This window comes from Protopterus annectens, chromosome 3.part1 (genome assembly GCF_019279795.1).
Source record: "Protopterus annectens isolate FY-2018-M chromosome 3.part1, PAN1.0, whole genome shotgun sequence".
NCBI lineage: Eukaryota > Metazoa > Chordata > Ceratodontiformes > Protopteridae > Protopterus > Protopterus annectens.
In genome coordinates, this window is record NC_056732.1 from 465,145,159 (window position 1) to 465,165,533 (window position 20,375).

Here is a 20,375-nt window from a genome sequence, read left to right on the forward strand (position 1 = left end):
AGCACCAAATTAATAGGTGTCATCACTGACGACAAATTAACTTTCGGCCTTCACATCTACAGTAACATCAAAAAATAACCCATCAAAAACTAGGTGCCCTGTACAGGTACGACTACTTTTAGTCTCACCACAAAAATGGCTCTGGCCTCATCCTTCCTGCTTCCAACACTTCTATATGGTGCTCCCATCCTCACCAATCTACAGTCCTCCTTAAGAACAAAAATAGACTCTTGCTACAAAAAAAGTCGCTAATTTTGCTACCAATGCAAAATATTCTACCCATCACTGTTCCTCTCTGCATCAACTAAATTGGCTGGAATCCCCACACTATCTCACATTTTTACAATTAACTACAGCCCATAAGCTCATCTGCCACCCAGAAACCTGCCCTTCCCTCTCCTCCATACTGACCATGTACCATCCTAACCGACACCTTAGGTCCGAAAACAAAATATTGCTATCCATAGAGAAACCTAAACTTAAAGCCAGTCAAATACTGTACTCCTATACTGTCTCTAAGGCATGGAATAAGCTCCCCCCGTTCACTTATAACTATCAGCAACCCAGCCTCCTTTAAAAAATCCCTGAAACTACATCTGTCCTCACAATGGTTCTGCTCCTGTTCCCCAACACACAATCTCAACTCCTAATTCCCCTCCCTGGTGCTATACCTCTTACTATCACTTCCTTCCCTTCACTCTCTCTACTTTCCTGTCACCCTTACCTGTCCTTACTATCCTTCTATCTCCTATTATTCTTACACTATACCTAACTCCTCACCGCTGTGAATCTGCAGATATATCATACTTGTGTTATTTTAATACACTCTATGAACCTTAAGAACATACTTCACTCGTGCCTTCAGAATATAACACGTTATTACTTCTGTATTTACATGATTGTAATTTTTTCACTTAAATGCAATGTAATAGTACAGATCAATTGTTTTGTTATATATATATATATATATATATATATATATATATATATATATATATATATATATATATATATATATATATATTAAATATTAATATTTTTCTATGTATGTAATTTTGTGGAGCTTTTCTCCCTGGGCCTCTACTGAAAATGGGCTCTTTTAGGCCCAGTGGACTTTCCCGTTTAACAACTGCAATAAATAAATAAATAAATAAATAAATAAATAATCTGTTTAGGTTTATAGCCCTCTTTTTCATTTCAAGCACTCTTGCAGCAGCTACATCTGTTCATGTTTTAACCCACTCAATTATTTCTACTATAGCTGTAGCAATGTGTGATATAATAAGACTTTCTTCCATGAAGTGAAATGTATGTCTTTTACTTTTGCATTATTTACCATCAACATAGTATCTGCATGTTCATTAAATTGTTGAAATGTCTGTAACTGTTACTCTATGAATGCTAGTATATGTTAATATTATATTTATAACTGGAGATTTTCTCCCCGAGCCTCTGCTGAAAAAGGACCTGTGCTCAGTCGGACTTTACAAACAAATGTAAAATAAATAAAATAAATGTGTGGGGCACATACCTGCTTTGTAAGTGATGTACAACATCAATCCTCAAAAAGGGGTTATTATAATAAACAGACTCTTTTCTTACCCCTCCATTCCTTTTTTGGCATGGTCAAATTAAAATTCATAGGTGACAAAAAAGGTGAAGGTTGAAATCATCTTTGCCCCCACCCTAGATAAAAACCAAGCTGCATAGAGGTCCTTATTAATTTGTCATAATTAGGATATGTACTGTCTCAAGAGGCATAATTCAAATCCTGCATTCCACAAATATCTTGTTGCAACGTTTCCCACTCAGTCCAGCCGACTGACCAAGAAACTGATTAGTTCTTCAGACTTTGAGGGCATGAAGTTCTCCACACTCACATTAAAATAAAAACAACACACCACAACTTTGTAACATACCTCTTTCAGGCCTTCTAACGAATAGGGCTCCTTCCTTAAATAAACTTATAACCCATCCCAGATGGAAAATATTTTTCTACTTGATGACACAAATTGTTTTGCCATTGACTGGGAGAACTATGCCTTAACCAGGAATCAAGCACAAAAAAATACTAGAGGTCATAAACTTTAACAAATCCAAACAAAAATGCCAACAAGGTGAAAAAAAACATCAATGCTCATTCTAACAAATACTTGTGCCAGCTGTACTGAGCAAAACATTGTTGCTCACTCTTTTCACTCTGTATACAATTCCATGATCTTCCTCATATACATCAAACCTATCCTGATAAAAATTAAAACATATTTAAGGACTTTTCAAATGGCAGGTATGATGACTTGAAAGGCCACCTTGTGTCAGGTAGCTGGGAGTCTAAGTAAAGCCTGTCATAACATTGCTGATTCATTTGTGGTCCTCTACATCATTTTAAATAACAGCCTTGAGAAAATCATCCCTCTGAGGCATAAATATAGTGGAAAATATGTGAAAAACATAAATGTCTGATTTGCAAAATCAGCAAAATATTAAAACAAAATAAAAGAGTGTACAAAGCTTTCAAACTTTACCTAAACCAACAAAATGTTGTCATCTCCAGCTAGAAACAAGTCTCAGAAATAATAAAAAGTTGCAAAGCTTCAAAAGACAGGTAATAGCTATAAGGCTTTCAACAACCAGAACTGAAAACGAAGTAGAAAAACTAAAAATGCATTGTGCTAGAACAAGTTAGTATCACTGCAACAGAGTCAGCAGATATGCCTAACAGAGCAGCATAAACAAGTGGCAGGAATCCCAAGGCAATTCTTCTTTGATACAGCATGATCCCACCTGAAATTACAACTCAAAGGGTCACCTCTGCCTTAAGTGAAGTCAGAAACATCACTTTCATGGGACAAGATGAGATACAAGGAAACCTTATTTGTGTAAACAAAGCAGCCTACTACACCCCCATACACACATTCTTAATAGAGCATAAATACTTGTCATGTCCATCATACCTGAAAGTAGGATGTTGTGGTTCTAATCTACACTCAGTGGAATATTTATGCCACTAATTACAGGCTAATCAATCTTACAACTATTTTGTACAGATTAATGGAATCATACTAGGTCTTATTTATGCAGATATAGGAAACCTCCTACATTACTTTCAGAGTCTAATGGCTACCCCGATTGAATGCTTATCTGTCCAAGCAGCTTTCCTTGAGTTGGTTAAACTGTTTGACACTGTTTCTCACAGAATCACACAAAGATTTTGGGATTGAAAGATAAACTAAACTGTAATAATTTCAAAACTGACCACATGTTGATACACAAGTAGGAATAGGAAGACTCGTGTCTTCAGGATCCACTGTCATGAATGATATCCCTCAGGGCACTGTCCTAGTGCCACTGCTTTTCAACATCTTTATTTCAGATGCCAAAACTATTATGCACCGACTTCCTAGATAAACACAAATGTTAACATTCTCCTAATAGCCTAAGTGGCATATGTCTGATAGTACCGAATATGCCTCAGAATTTGACTCCCTCACAGATATGTGTATTGAATAAGCCAGCCCTATTTGTCACTAGCACAATAGGAAATTCACAGATAAGGCTGATCCTACATTAAAAAGCCATATAACAGGAAAAAAAAAACTTGTAGCTATTTATTGTAAATTGTTTCTCCTCTAATACAACAGTGGTCTAAAACTGGCAAGGATGACACTCAAACTACGGAAAGAAAAAAAACTCCTCAGAACCATACGGACAGCTATGAGTGGTAAAATTCTAAAATTTATATCAAATAAAACAATCCACAGTTAAAACCAGTTAAAACATTAATTTATTAGTCACCACTCCTAAAAACAATAAGCGCTTTCATCCTGAATAATTTCTTCAGATGGAATACTGGGAAATCATATGATCGCCTTTTAAAAGAATATGGAAGATTTAAAATTTGAAGCCAGGAGTCTTAAAGAAATATGCTATAACAATGTATCAGCACTACTATAACGTAATTGAATGGAAGCAAATCCAGTAAAAACATAATACAACTCTTGTGAAGAACCCTAAAAGCTAAATAAATGCTATACACCCATTACATACAAAACTGATATAGATAATACAGATAGTATATTTACAAAATCATGTATTATGTGTATAACTTTGCTGACTTATTAATATTAAAAACATTAATAAAATTAACTGATGAACTAAAAACAACTGAATGAAATTAATAATCTAATATACCCATGGATGCTGATAATTATATCAGATTAATGTACGAGTAAGATAGAAATGAAAATTAGATGAAGATGAGAACGAGAAAGCAAGGATGAGAATGAAAAGAAAATGAGAAAATAAAATAAGGATGAAAGTAAAAAAAATGAAATAACTAAAAATGGAGTAAGTAAAAATGTCACAATTATATTTATATAAGTTTTAAATTCTAAATGATTTTTGATAAGCCTTCATTTTTGACTAATTCTTTTAAAATGCGATCATATGATTTACCCCTATTCCATCTAAAGAAGTCTTAAATTATTCCTGACAAAAGCACTTACTGCTTTTAACAGTGGTGTTTAATAAATGAATGTTTTAACTGAATTTAACTTTGGATTGCTTTATTCAATATACATTTAGGGATAATATTCATATTCTCCATTAGAGAGTGAACTGCCAGCTATGATCTCAAAGTCAAATCCAGTACATAACCAATCAAAATCCTTCTTAAGTTACTCCAGAAAACTTAGAAGTAATACCCAGCTATGTAATGAACTACATTCTAATAATGCGACCCATTCTAACCCCAGATCTACAGTGCTCCCTATTACGCTGTCGCAGACACATCTTTGTCAAACTGAAAAGTGTGAAAAGGCAAATTTGCTACTTTGTCATTTTCGGCACTGTACTGCGATCTCAGAGTTGGTATATTTAAGTAGGGGGGTGTGGGGGGGAGAAGGCCCCCACATTATGTAATGTTTTATAGTTTTTTTTTTTTTTTTTTTTCGGAACAGCGATTTTTTTCCCTCTGAAAAAAAATTGCTGTTCTGAGGTTTTGACGTTGTAAGCTTTTGCTTACATGGGGCTGACTATGTGTCATTTGCTCTTCTGAGCGTGCAATATCATAATATAGACCTGATCTACAGCAGGTAACCTTGCAAACAAATTGAGTTTTAATGGAATGCCCTTTACATACCCTAGTATCCTCTCCACTCTCTTATTCCATTTCTCCGATTATTGCTACAGACAGGTGCTATCCACCTTTTTAACAAGCAAAAGCACCAGTTCCTCGGGGCCTCATATTCCCAGCTGCTTACTAGTAGGTGCTATGCACTACTTAACTCAGCTCAGCTCATCTTCAACCAGTTCAACATGAGCCTTCATTTGGCTATTTCCCAGAAGCTTGAAGAATGACAATAGGCCCTATTATCAACCAAGTAGTTGTAGACCTATTAGTCTCACCAGCTTCATTTGCAGAGTAAAGAAAAACTAATTACTAAAGACTGTAACAAGCAACCTCCAAATTCTGGATGAATGGCTGAATATGGCCGATTATGCCTGGATAACCTAGTTAATATCTTTGAAAGAGTCTCCAAAGCCCTTGATGAGGGTCTCACTGACTATATATCTTATCTTCACTTTGCCACTGCATGTATTACCATTTAATACCATTCTGGATGTTGATATTTCAGACAAATCTTCTCAACTTAGCATTAACTCCTATATAGTTCACCGCATAGGTAATTTGCTCACTAATAGAATCCATACAGACTAGAAGAGAGGAACCTCCTCTAGTTTGCCCTGAGCCTCCTACCCTTTTGCCATCTACTTTTCTGAAGTCAAATCACGGTGACTCATATTTCAATCAGATCCAATGAGGTCTTAGTAACTTTATATTTTTCCCTTAAAACTCATCTGCACATCCCAGGTGAACTACATAGTAGCCTGTAGTGTCTTTCTACATGATATGGTTCATCTGTGGAGGTATGTCCTTTTCTGTACTGAAATTTTGGGGAGACTGCATCATGTTGTTCTCTACATATCTTGGGATGAGTCACAGGTAAAAAAACATAGGCTCTAGTGACTTTCTGGAGAACTGTTTTCTAATATGTAGCTGTGTCTCTCCATGTTATGAATATATGTGGCACTGTATGGAATGGGCAACACATGAAATGCATAGCACCCTATACTGATCTTTTGGGAAATTAAACTCAAATGTGGAATTATCCTTTCCATCTTGTGACCTTTTGATGTAATGTATTTCATAGTTCTCTAAGCACTATTTAGGGGCCAGAGATAAGTGCCAGTTGAGCTATTTAACAGTCTGTAGTGACCATGTAGAAAAATAAATCCTTCTGGGAAACCAGCTCCTTCCCTGAAATGACCTTCTGGGGTATTGCATCCTACATCTTTTCTATCTAGAATGGTCCTAAAAATGAGTTCAGGTGAGCTGCATAGCAGGATAATGAATTTGTAGTGAATTCCATGCTTCTGTTCCTCATACTTTTTACAACCTTCTTCATTTCTTCTCCATTTGACTTGCATTTCTGCAGCTGTTTAGCTATCTAGGACCACACTGAAAACTGAAAGCTTAATGTTTTCCTTGCTTCTCCCTAGAAAAGGCCAAAGTGAATAATTGGTAACACCTACTAGCTTTAAACAGCACACTGAATTACCTTATTTATCGGACATGTTTCATGTGAATTTGCATGCTGTTTAAAAGAGATTTATTTCCTAAAGCACTGGTGGTGCATAATTAATATGTGGCATTATCACAAATATTGTTCTGTCCCAGCTTTACTGGCAGGATTTATAAGTATTTATTCCATGTCTCTGAAAGTCCCTACTTTTCTTATTTGCTGTGCACCACATGAAACTTTTGAAGTGTGTAGCTGCTTTTGGATTGCTTTGTATTTTCTTTGCTTCTAGTGTTCCTGGATATGACTCTAACTCTGATAGTTCTGGTAAATTACATCTATGCTTAAACAGTGTATTTTTTGCAGTTTCCTTCACATTGGATAATGTCCATTCCATCCACTACTGAGTACGACTTTTCATTTTCTTCTGAGGTTAACTTATGTGAGATATCAAAATTTAAACTCACATTACACAGCATTCAGACTGCAAGGGAAATCTGAATTAAGCTATTTTTGTCTTCAGAATCATTTCCAGATGTGAACTTTACTTTGGTTTATGCATGCTTTTCTTGAAAAAAATACTTAAAATGTTTTTAGATTCAGGAGGCCTGACACCCTTTTCTTTATCAACATTATGGCAGAAAGTTTACTTTTTTAAGCAAATTTGAAAACAATGACTGACAAAGATGTAGTATCTCTATGAATTTTAATTAAGTATCAATAATGTATTCTGCCAGTAATAACCATGTCTCCTCTTACTTTTTCACTACTCAATATTTTGAATGGAGAGTGGATAATTTTTAAATAGGGACAGTTTTGGGATAAGTCCTATAAGACCAAAAAAGGCTTTATTTATGAAATACATGTTTGTCAAATGAAAAAATTGTGTGCATCTGATCCCTCCAAATAGGGAATGGGTAAACTGTACCCTAACCCTGACCCTTGTCTTCGAAGTAACTCTGTATGTTCCTATGGACAGGTTAATTAAAAACAAATGTTAGAACTGTTCTGTTTAGCAGTTGACAAACTTGGGAAAAATGGAGTAGCTGTCATCTTTAATGTGTATATAGTGTTTAACAATAATCTCTATTACAGAAATGTTACTGGCTCCTCAGATGTACGATATCGAAGTTACAAGCTCCTCAGTTAGGACCACAGTACTCTTCGGAATGTTTCCATTTCAACTGAAAATTATGAGAGAATAAATGAGATACAGCTATGGTGGACTGTGGGTACAAAAGATCCAGTGATTAGTGATCCAGTGTTTAGTATCTGGCTGGCTGATAGCACAATCCTGAACAGTTTGCATTTACATTTTCCAAACTATGTATATCCACTAACTGAAAAAGCCCTAGAATGGGGGACAGAAGCTATACAACCTGAAAATCCTGTGGTCTGAAATAGTTTTCCTTGATGATGCGTTGGAAAGGCTAGAGGGATCATACCGATCCACAAGTCCTTGTAGCTGTGATTCGGTGGAGAGTGGGACAGTTTATTAGGTCCTTCTTTAAGAAGACAAAATAACCAGCAGGGAGTGCACTTGAATGGCTGCACTAATCAACTGACATTTATATCCCAAGCACTAGTACTATGTCAGATGCATCTACTGTTCATGGACAAACAACCTCATAACTGCAAATTCTGTAGAAGAGGCACTTAATTATTAAATGCCAACATATGTAGTCAATGATTTTACTTCAGAGGACTGGAAAAGAAAAAGGCTACAAGAAAATGTTCATGCACAAAAAGTAATTATGTCCAAACAAAGCATTTTCATATGTATATATATTGCTTGCTTTTTTGTTTTGTTTTTGCAAGGGAGAAAGCCTCTGTGCAACCTGATGCATCTTTGGTAAATTATTCTATTTCCTAGGTTGTTTAACTTCAGAGACTAAAATAATATTTGATTTTGCTGCAGAAATCAAGTGCTAACTTGTTTGAGACTTTATGATCTTTGAGTTAAAATTTATTAGTGATGGTGTGGCTGGTGTGGTGTAGCCCCCACCCCCAACCCCCACCAGTGGGGAATGGTGGGGCTTACACTTCTACCATACCTCTCAGCTCTCCAGATTTTCACAGACTGTCCTGATTTGTGCCTCATATTTTTGGTCTGTTGCTCATAAAATGTGTGTTTTTCTGGCTAAACACTGAGTATTGAAGTCACTAAATAATGGCACACATTTGAGCGTAAAGCTTCATAAAGCTTCATGTCAATTCAAACCTGTTATTCTAGCAACTTTGCATCTTTTAAGATATTTAAAATCTGTCCCTATTTTTGGACCTTTGTCCCCCCATTATTTTTGTCTCTTGCCAGATTTCTTGCTTTAAGAGTTTGATGGATATGCTTCTAGTAAAAGCATCTTCTTCTTCTTTCAGATTTTCCCGGTTAGGGGTCACCACAACGGATCACCTGTTCGCTCATGAATGGCAGTGGAGTTTTACGGTGTCAAGTTGCCAGCCCGGCACCCAACCTTCCACAGAAGGCACGCACAGGCACACACTCACACCTAGGGCCAATTTAGAGTGATGCTTTTGAGAAAACGAACTTCAGGATTTTCTTCTGGGTCTTTTCTGTATCTGAATATTTGCTTTGATGTTGAATAACAGAACTAGTGTAAGCACATAAGAAAACCAAAGCATGCAGGTGCCTTGTGTCTCACTGTGTAAATACTCAAAAATTACAAACTTTATGAGAATGTTAAACAACACACAATACTCATTCTACTGTAATAGCAGCTCTCACCCTGTGATGAGTCAAAACAGTCAATAATGCTGATATTAATAAACAGTTGGTGAGAATAATGTAAATGTTTGTATTGACCAATGGAGACTCTCCACAAAATTGTTGCTGATGATTATTTTTTTAAATATTGCATGAAATGAGGGCTATGGCCCTGTTACTCAGGGAAGCTGGCCTCTTGAAGCAGAGGAAGTTTGTCCCTAGAACAGTAGGTCTGAGTAGAAGACATTCCAGAATAATCTGAATAAACCTGGTCATTGTTATGAAATAACAAAGGCAAGGGTTTACTCCAACCACTTCTTTATGGAACAAATAAAGTTAGTGCTTTCGTACACAATCAATAAATACAAGACTCAAATGACATCATCACCCCAACTAAAATTTAAAAAGCCCATACTGGCATTTGTACATACAATCTAAAACAAGTAAGAAAAAATATAAAAATATTACAAAAAAATGTCACATAAATAGTACTTGTTTAAAAACATAAATAATATTTATATAAACAAAGATCACCTCCCTAGAGACTTCATTTTAAGTACACTTTTTATGCAGCAAAAATTATTTAATCCTGGGTAAACAAAGGCATTTAGTCTAAGTTGCCAAGAGAGTTCCCTATCTTCTAAAAGTAACTGCTATGGTCCACCCCAAGGCCCTTTCTTTACTTGATCAATAACAAAATGCAGAAAATGGTGGCCAATATTTTCCATGATATGCTTTGCTAGAGCATCACTTGTATTTTGTTTATTAATATTATATTGATCTTCATAAACCCTTTGTTTAAAGTGTCTCTGTCCTCCCTATATAGAAGCCAGGGCACAATTGGCATTTAGCAACATAGACCACTACAGTACTGTCACAGTTAAATTTACCCTTAAGTTTGTAATTATTATCAAGAAAAAAATTAACTAGTGACCACCATAAATTTACAGAAACTGCACCTACCACATTTCCACATGTCCGAGTTAGAAGGGTAACAGCATGGTTTACTCTCTAGGATTGCTTTTAGATTCCTACCCTGGCTAAAAACAATCCCCGATTTGTCAGGTAGCCTTAGTTGAGTTACAGGGCCCTTCATTAAAACTGTCCAATATTTACCCATGATGTCTCTCAAAGGGTAGGCATCTAAGGAGAAGATGGTAGTGAATTTTAAAGGGAAGGACTCCAAGTTTTTTTTTCATTGACATTATCGGTATTTGATAGCAAATTAAAATCAACACCCTCTAAAACTTCCCCAGAGGTATACGTAGTCCCTCCAATTCCATTTAAAATGGGTTTAAAACATCCAGTATTTCTCTTGTTAACAACCTCGGTCATAATTTCATTCACCAAGGTAACAGGATAGCCTCTTTTAATAAACATTCCACTCAAAGTCTCACATTTAGCATTAAAATCAGATTTGAGACTTACCATTCTAGCAGCCCTTACCATCTGACCCTTGACTGCACCCTTTTTCACGTGAAAAGGGTGAGAGCTACTAAAATGTAAAAATGAGTTGGAATAGGTCGATTTATGAAAGATCTTGGCCAAATTTCTATTGCGTAGTATGTCTTTTTTTACCAAGACATCCAAATAAGAAATCTACCTCATTTTTGAAATTTACTTTTGAATTTAATACAGAGTTGAAGTAGACAAAGTCCACAATGGTCAAGGCTGTCTCATACCCACCATTCAGGATGATAAAAATATCATCCAAAAAAACTGGTGTACCATACTGTCCTTTCCTTAAATAGGTCCATTTTAAAAAGAACCTCCATCTCCCAAAATGCCATGACATAGTTGGTGAAGCTCCCTCCACATGGAGAGCCCATGGCTACACCAGTTTTTTGGAGATAATACTCCCCATTAAAATTGAGAAAGTTAATAGCTAGAACAATATCCAAGAGGTACTCGATTAAATCAATCTCTTCACCTGGTGCACCTTTATGGAGGAAGAATTCCCTAACCCAACTGATGCCAAGGTCCTGAGGTATTAAAGAATAAAGGTCCTTGACATCAATAGATAGCAAATGAAAATTCTCATTAACTACAACTTTGCTTAAGGAACCCAGGAAATCCCATGAGTCACAGCAAATCTGTTTTTCAGTACTTAAATATTTTTTCAATTTAAGGTCCACCAATTTGACACAACCATAGGTCATGCATTTCCTACCATCCACAATGGGGTGGAATGGAAGGTTTTGCAAATCCTTATGAATTTTTGGTAGTCCAAATATGACAGGGGTAGCAGGTGCCATCATATTAAGATAATTAAACATATTCACACCAATTCTACCCTCAATAAACAATTCATTAATAAGGTACCTCACTTTCTGAGCAGCCCCATTAAATTCATTAAGGGATACATTATGGTATGTATCGGTACCCAACCCGAAAATGTTATGATCTTAACAAACTCAAACCATCATGTTCAGATACAGTAACATTAGATTTTACAGGGAAACACATTGTTTTTTGCTAAGTGCCCCTAATATCAAACTCGCATAGCTTTTCAAAAACAACTAGCAAATTGTGAAGAGGTGAATTAAAAACACTAGAAACATTTAAATCATTTTTATGGCCAATAATATCCCCAAAAAGAATGTTCAGATATAACTTATGTACAAACAGCTTCAAATCTAGTAGGGTATTAGCTAGATCTGCTCTCTTTGAGGGCACAAAAGACAATCCCCTTGAGAGTAATTCAACAAGTTCATATGGTGAATCAAATGAAGTGTAATTAAATATTTTGAAGTCATTGGTAGAATTAGTTACAATCCGTAACCTAGACTGGTCTTGTTCTTCAGTTTCACAAACAAATACATTGTCCAAAGCCATTAACATCATTGTTTATTGTTCCTTCTCTGCTGATACGTACCCAACAGAATCAACGGAACTTTCTTTGAACTTTTTTGTTTTCTCTGTTGGCCAGCTTGAAAATCCTGTTCTGTTATAGTTTCATTATTCCTATTAAGTCATTCACTATGTTGCACTGTGTTTTCGGCCCTTACAGGTCCGTTTGATTGATCATTGGTGGGGGGCATGTTAATGGAGTCATTACCATCCACGTCAAAAGACACACCTCCTATTTCATCAATGGCAGCAGTTGACACATTGTTATTAACAGGAGGGAGAGGATATGCATTTCTGTTAGTATAATCCCTCCTGTCACGTTCAAGTTTCTTCTTTTTATTTTCTTTTAATTTAACCACAGTATTCTCAATGCTGGCAAAAATACGATTGAAATCGTATTTATAATGAGGAAAGTTTATGTCTTGTTTAATGGAGGTTTCCAAGGGTAAAAGCTCAGTCTTATGGTGTTCCATATCCTCATTTTAATATTTAATGAGGATTCTCAAGTAACCACAGCTCTGCTGATCAAAGAGTTGCAAAAGTTCTCGGTGTAAGGATGAATTACGTATCAAGCCAGTAGGACACTTCCATTGGCGCAACCCTTTAGGGCTTAAACACTGGTTAATGCATTCATTTAAATATGATACCTCAAGTTGTAGTTTATTGAATTTGAACAACTTAGAATCAAACAACTTGAGGTTGTTAACAATAGTACTACCAGCATTGGAACCTGAAGTGTTTCTCATTGAGTCTCCAGAGAATAAAACGGACTCATTCAAAAAGTCAATAAGAGAAGGGATAGTAATATTACTCTGTCTTGTATTAAGTCACCATTTTCATTTCTACCTAATAAGTTGACAGTCACATTAGGATGCTCACAAGCTTCATGTCTAGAGCTAGAAAGAAGCAGTGAAGGACCAGAAGTTAAAGTTGAAGCACCATTTAAACTGGTCACCATCTTTCTTTGCTCACTAGGAAGGGAGTTACCAGTCAATTTTGGCTGCCAAAGTGTCGACTCTAGATGAAAGTTGTATAAATTAGGTTAAATTCCCTACGGTATTCACCTCAATAGGAGAATTAATGTTGTCCTGTGAATATAAAGGCAACATGTTAGGGGAGAGACCACTTGCCATCTCCAAACTGATGAACAGCAAAAAAAAAAAAAAAAAAACACTGACAAACTGAAAAACAACAAAGGCAAGGGTTTACTCCAACCACTTCTTTATGGAACAAATAAAGTTAGTGCTTTTGTACCATGGATGGGTGAGATTGCACTGGCTGCTCCATCCAGTCCTGCTCTGCCTGGTCCCTTCAGCACCTGTGCCGCTAATCAAGCACAGATCATCTGGGACAGAGGAAGGGCTTTGTCACTCTGTACCATGGAGCCATCGTCTCACTTTGCCACTTCTTGCAGGTTCCTTAATTATTTTCTTTAATCTGCACTTACTTGCCCTTGTCTATCTTTCACATGCCTTCCTTGCCATGAGCTCATATCTCGATGCGGATTTAATTTAATTTCTCTACACTTCCTATTACCAGACCATCACCTTTTTACTTAATCCCTGTAGAAATCCTTATCTGGACTGAACCTCAAAAACATTCATCCCATTTCCAGCCATTATTATTTTTCCACTCATTTGCCTTCTGTCTATTTAGACACATGTATGAATGGATTATAATATTCCTTTCCATGATCTTGCACTCAGAAGCTTCCTTATTCATTATCAATCCAATTAAGAATTTTTCTGTTTTGCTTCCTTGTTTGTGGCTATCACTGGAAAAGGTATAGTGCTATGTGAGCAAGCCTTTCTTTTCACACTTCCGTTCTACAAGACTTTCCTTCCATACTTCCATTCACTCCTGGTCTTCAACCATTAGTTTCTTCATATTCCAGTAGTTACTGTATTACTGCCCAAACCTTCTACCTTTCATTCGCTGTTGTAATTGTTTGTCACCTTGTCATCCCTATCTTCTCATGCCTTGAAGAGCCCTCTGAAAAACTCCAGTTATTATGGTTTGAAGTGTGGACCCTTCCCAGCTTCATCATTTCTGACATAATTTTCACCCCAGCAATTATCTAGAGCTTAAAACATTTATAACTATATATGTCGCAATGTTTTTATGAACTGCTTTTAAGTGTTATTTTATTAACTGAAATCCTTTCTGTATCAAAGGTATGGCCATATACCCTTGTATATATTATACACATTATATGCATCATGATATCCTTGCAATCCTTGTACAGCGTGGCGGTGGTGGCTAGTGACTTGAAATTAAAGGGGGGGCTGCAGGAGACAGCTGAATGGGTGGGGCCAATGGAAGGGGTGGGGCTATGCTCAAAACCACAACAACTGGAACTTTAATTAAATACGCTGCCCTGGGTGCCAAACTGTCATTATGAGAGTCCAATCAAGACAAAATGATGTGTAGAAGAAAAAAATATTTTAATGCATTGGTTACATGATAGCTTACTTAATATCTGGATGGAAACACAAAGGTTGTGAGGCATGAAAAACTAAATTCCTTTTTAAATACATTACTGGAATGCCAGTCAAAATCAAGCATAAAAAACAAGCAGCACTCTGGCTTTGTCCTTGCTCTGCAGTTCCAATTATAATTTATATTCAGCTTTATAAAATTACCAAGTAACATGCTGAAAGTAGCAATCTCTGTGATACCCCCACTTGTAAAAATGTTTATTCAAAAAAGACCTGCTGCCTGACAACAACTATCTACTTAAAAAATGAACAGCAAACAAGAAATAAGCACAAGATAAATTGCTTAAAGGATTACTGCACAAGTTATGGACCACACATGATAGATTGGCATTGTTTAGTTTACGGGTAATGCCTGCAAGATGACTGCAAGTCCCCAACAAATGTAATGAGCTTCTGAAAATAATGTAATCCTGTCCTTTATTGCAAATATTGTCATATGCATTTCAATACCTAAAGCTTATACATTATCTAGTTATGTAAATATTCTCTGCATGGCAACAAAGAGGCTTTCAATGTTGGTAATTCTTTAACAGTATTCATATTAAAGCTTACTTGTATCTTACAATCTCTGACAAGCTTACCAGATGGTCATTAAAGCATTGCTACTTAAACACAGAGCAACAGGGCACTGCGACAGCATGCATTTTCTGAATAATAAGAAGCATAAAATAACATTATAAAAATATGACAAAAAACCAGAACATTCTGCAAAATCAAGGACAGATGAAAAGCCACTGTTGTACTTGTGTCTACCTTAGATGGGGGAATGCTCTGCACACTTGCACTGCATAACTGCTTCTTGCCTTGCTTGGACACATCCAGAGTCACTACATGGGGGAGTAGGGTGCAACAAGTATGTCACAATTTGAAATGTCTCTGGCTGATGGTGATGGCTCTGATACTCATACCTCTCAACCTCAGAGCAAGAAATCTGGGCAAAGCCATACATAGAAGTGGGACACAGGCCCAAAAATAAGGACAATGTTTAAATATTTCTCTTATAAACTTAGAAAGATAATAGAATAGTAGTAGGTCTTGCATTACTATGAATTTTCTAAAGGGTATGAAATCTGAAACTCAAATGTCTGCCATTATTTTCTAACTTCAATCTTTAATGATTTGCCACTAATTTGCCAGAAAACCACAATTTTATGGAAAACGGACCAAAAATGTGATGCAAAAATATAAAATTGCCACACAATACAGCTAGAAACCTGTCAAAGAAGGGACACCTTTTTAATATTAGTACTGTTAACTTGAGCAGCTGACAAAATAAGAGAATCTACATGCATTTTTGAAATAAAAGTAATCTATAACTCTGATCATTACAGATATTTATAGTTGTAAACCCTGCACATTTTCTTCCAAAATTGCATTTTGTGGAGGGATTATTAGAGGGAGATCAACCTTCTGAGCCAAAATTGTGGACAGTTGAGAGGTTTGGATATTCCTAATTCTATAAAGTGATTTATTTTTACGTACCTCTCAACCTCATAATGCAGGAAATCTGGACAAGGTCAAATATATTGGGGGAACATACAAACAGTACTAAGCATTGCTCTTATATAAACTTAAGACAGTTGATAGAATAACAGGGCTTGCTTTAGCATGCATTGTTCTGAAGGTTATGACATCTGAAACTCAATGTCTGCCATTATTTAGTGACTTCATTACTAAATTTGCCAGAAAACCATACATTTTATGAGGCACCAACCAAAAATAAGAAGCAAAAATATATTAATTCTGCAAAATCTGGACAGTTGAGAGGAATAGTTCAGCCTTGATTTGGCTGCCCTTCTCCCCTCACAAAATCATGGTCAAATGGAGCTTCCCCCCTGCAGCCATTCCAATGTCCCGTTCCTTGGTTATTTCACCCCATTTACCAAAAACACTGTAATGTGCATACTGCTTTACTTCTGCAATGATTTGGATTTCATTTGAAAATTTTATTTTGCATTTTACAGCACAAACACCACTAGATATCTACTAAAAAAAGCAATGCAGTCTCACAATGAAAATAGACTTGCATTAAAACTTCTCTGCTCTTGAAACTCACATTCATTGAAACAGCATTGAAACCCACATTGAAAGAAAATACATTTTGCTAGTGGCAGATAAAAATTAACTTTGGGCTGTTTTCAAATCATAGGCCCCTTGCACATGAAACATACATGTGCTATTTGATACACCTTCCTGATTGTATTAAAATTATATTCCATGTACAATACAGTACAGTTGTTAGAGGGCGTTTTAAATTTATTGTTTTGAACATTTTTCCAGTAAACAATGAAACAAAATGCATGCACCAATAATGACAAAACTGCCCAGTTCAGTACATTTCCATCACAAAAGTCTACTCAAACTTCTACAGTCTGCCAGTATCAGTAAATATGCACAATCTCTGAAGAAGTAAAAGTCATCTAAATAATTCTAAATTAAAGAAATCTGTAACTAATCAAGAGGTTGCGGATAGCAAACAACTTTATATTTCATTGTTTCATCGACAAATAAAGTGCCTGTTGCCCTTGAGGAATAAATTGCATATGTTGCATAAAAAAAATTATAAGCTAGTAATATTGCAATAGGGAATGGATGGCAAACATAACAGGGTCATAGCTACTAGGTATCTTTGCCAAAAAGGACTGCAGCATCCACCCCTCTTTACAACACAGTGCAGTATCAGCAATGCATCTATCTACTGTGGGAGTAGAACCCACAGCCTTCTGCATCAAAAGCAAGTGCACTATCTGCTGTGCTACTAACAATGCAAGCACATTCAGCATAAACAGCACTAAACTTTTGTTCCCCTGCAGCTCTCAGCTCCTTGTAAAAATCTATTTGGCACTCAGCTGTATCTCTGATCTTTGCAGCACAAGAAATCTGGAAGAAGCCAAAATTTATTGGGGGGGGGGCAAAAGCCCAAAAACCAGGGACACATTTTAAACATTGCTTGTATAATGTTGGATAGTTCCTAGAATAAAATGAAACAAATGGCTAGCATTTAGTGAATTCAGTTCTCACCATAGCTCTCAACCTTTTAGCAAAATACATGTGGACAAAGCCAGTAATGGGGGAATACAGCCCCCAAACATATTCAGTGAATTCAGTTCACACCATAGCTCTCAACCTTAGCACAAAAAAACCTGGATGAAGCCAATAATGGGGGAATACAGTCCCAAAAATAGGGACAAATTTCAAATATCCATGTTATAAACTTGCTTTTTTACTTTTTTACTTACTTATGTACTTTCTGAAAAATATGAAGTCTGAAATTCAAATGCCTGTTATTTTTATTTATTTAAATTTTGTTAACCAGGAAAGTCTGACTTGGAACAAAAGCCAATTTTCAACAGAGGCCCAGGGAGAAACACTCCAGACACATATGTTAGTAAGATAGGAGGACATGCAGACTCCACAAAGAATGCAACCCAGCCAAGAATCAAACCAGGGAATCTGTAGCTATCAGGCAACAATGCGGCCAGTGCACCACTGCACTACTGACTGTGTAAGGAAACAATAATACTACAGATTTTATGAGGAACAGAACAGAACAAATATGAGGCAAAAATCTGCAAGTTTTTAAAAATGGTGGTGGATAGGGAATTCAGGCCCTTGCTACCTGCAACCAAAGTACAGGGTTCAAGCCAAAGGTATTCTCTACCCACCACCATGTGTTCTCTCTAGCCACCACTATATAGCAACTGGAGCATTTCACACACACACACCCTTTCTCTTGCTCTTACTTTAAACAGAAACCATTAGTACAAGCACACATTCAACCCAGTGATGAAATGTTTACTACAAGTGAACATTTTAGCATTAGTACCCAGTCACACTTAATATTCATTGTTGCCCACTTTCACTTCTCCAATACATGACAAAATGTACTTGATCAGTTCTGACACTTGAAAATTCTTTGATGATTGGTAACTTTAACAAAATGTACTGTAGCCATAACACATCAAAGTCCAAGGATTCCTAACAATTTTCATTTTTTCCTCATGATACAAAAGGCAGCGACAAAGACTCTCATACTCAATATAGCACACCAAAATAGCTTTCTGGATAAAAGAGAGATATACAGTACCTTTAAACTAGGCAACATTAACTTCCAAAACAATTCAATAATTTGTTCCTGCATTGGCAAAAATAAAGAATCAAAGTCCATAACATTCAACTGGTATCCTGTAGAGTCTGCCCACTTAATCCATTTAAAGAAAGATGTCTAAGTCACCACAGAAAAGTTAACAACATTTCTTCCTTACTGCACAGTAATGCCAAGAACCAATGTTACTGGCAGCTATTTCCACTCTATAAATATGAGAGACAATCTTCTTTGGTTTCATAGACCTATAGCCCTCTCTTTTATTCACCATTGAATGACATAATTGATTATAGTTACTAAACCATGCAGAAATCCTCTCTTCCTGATTCAAGAAGTGATCAATTTAAAGCAACAGTCCTATGGATAGTTTTTATCCATTCATTTTTCTTCAGTTTTAAACTTAACAGTTATATTTGCACTAATAACACAATGCTTAAATTATTTTACACCATTTTGAGACAACATTTTGGCTGAAACTACACTATGATAGAATGACATCCCTCCATCCCCCACTTAAACCCTTGGTTTTAGGTACTGTAGATGCACTGTGAGACCTGCACTTGCAGTGTGCATTGGGCTGCATCAGTCCTGAGCTATGTTTCACCATGAATTTAAAAGCTACAAGGAGAATGCATATCTAAATAGCCTCTAAATAGTCTTGTGTTTCCATCCTGCTGCGTATTCAGTGGGGCATAGTCTGTAAACAATGTAAATTATCAGCTGAGAAGGCAGTAATGTAATGACAGTAATGCCTACTTAAAGGCAAGCATTCCCTCACAGCACCGGAATACCTTGTTTCTGCTCTGCTCAATGTTCAACTCAAATAGCATATAGGATGTTTTTCCTATCAATGTTCATGATAATAATCCCCTTAGTACTATGTCTCATGCATCACTATATACTAGTGAAGCATTATTAAAATCTGGTGGAGATAATACAGCCTCTGAAAAAGCTATATTGTTCAACTGTATAAAAGCACTGGCTGCATCTTGGGTGGGGTCCATTTCACCATAAAGGACATCATTCCTTTTAGTCAGTTTGGCAAGATGTCAGACTATTGATATCAAAATACCACACACACACACACACACACACACACACACACACACACACACACACACACACACACACACACACACACACACACACACACACACACACACACACACACACACACACACACACACACACACACACACACACACACTTACCTGAAAAAGTGTTCTCAGTCCCGTTCCAAGCTAATACCTAAATTCAGAGTGTTTTCAATGTTCCAGTCTTCAAGTGTCAAGCTACACACACTAAATTAATTCCACGCAAGCTAACGACTGGTTTCCCCGTGAGAAGGCAAGGCTCAACTGTCCTTCCGGCTGGTTTCCCTGCTGGAGCCATGAGAGTAGGCTCCAGCCTGCAGATGATGCAGTTCGGAGTTCTTCTGTTCTATGCGGTCATCACCGCACAGACTTCTGGGCATCTTCAGGGCAGAGATGCCTTTCTCCCTATCTGGACTGCTGCCACAGCAGTCTGGAGTTCAGAGAGTTCCAGGAAGTCCAAGCACGCATGCGTGGAGTTCTGGGACTCGCGTTTTTTTTTTCTTCTTTTCTACAGGTGGGGGGGCT